This window comes from Schistocerca serialis, chromosome 8 (assembly GCF_023864345.2).
Source record: "Schistocerca serialis cubense isolate TAMUIC-IGC-003099 chromosome 8, iqSchSeri2.2, whole genome shotgun sequence".
In the NCBI taxonomy this organism is placed as follows: Eukaryota; Metazoa; Arthropoda; class Insecta; order Orthoptera; family Acrididae; genus Schistocerca; species Schistocerca serialis.
In genome coordinates, this window is record NC_064645.1 from 51,546,661 (window position 1) to 51,547,733 (window position 1,073).

Below are 1,073 nucleotides of genomic sequence, written 5' to 3' on the forward strand. Positions count from 1 at the left end.
CTATACGCCCTCGCTCAAAGTCCGTCAACTGCACATACGGTTCACGTCCACGCTGTCGCGGCATGCTACCAGTGTTAAAGACTGCGATGGAGCTCCGTATGCCACGGCAAACTGGCTGACACTGACGGCGGCGGTGCACAAATGCTGCGCAGCTAGCGCCATTCGACGGCCAACACCGCGGTTCCTGGTGTGTCCGCTGTGCCGTGCGTGTGATCATTGCTTGTACAGCCCTCTCGCAGTGTCCGGAGCAAGTATGGTGGGTCTGACACACCGGTGTCAATGTGTTCTATTTTCCATTTCCAGGAGTGTATAATGGACCAGCTTCTCGTCCAAGTTCGCTTTCCCGCCTTGATTGAGGACTGCTCGACCCTTTGTTTACTACCAATGAAATCTGTGTACAGTGAAGTACAAAGGCAAACTAATAAAAGGGCCAGAACATTCAGAAAAATGTTTTACAGTATTTTTGTTGTATGTCGTTTCAGAGCAAAATTGTTAGAAAAACCTATGTTAAGTGTTTGGGAAACTCTGCGAACTGTTGTTATTACTCATGCAGTACGCTGTGTTTCACTGTGCTGGACAGTATACCATCTTGATGTTCCCTCTGTAGGCGTATGCTGCTACATCATTTAGCCGTTCGGGGTGTGGAACTGTTTAACATTTAGTCATAAATAACCTTTGTTATCTGTGAACATTTGATAAATGCCAACTTTTTGATGAACAGTCAGACTGCGTTTTACTACAAACCAGGCGATATGACTATGGCTCCGGCGCAGTTTTTCCAGGTTTCCTGACCGCACATAGCCCGAATGGGGGGAGTCAGAAAACTGTAATGACCCTGGGACTAGGTTTACGGTCACCTCGAAAAGTGTGAGAAAACCATACAGAATGTAATTAAAACTATAGTGCTAAAGAGCAAACAAGTGAATAGTGAATATTCCAAATAAGGTGAGAAACAATGACGAAACGGACGTTAGTGGCAGCATATTGCCGAACATTCTTAACGTTAGTCAATTGCTGCCAGGGGGCAATGTAACGTCTCAGAACAAAGCACATATTATATGTGGTAAAAAAGA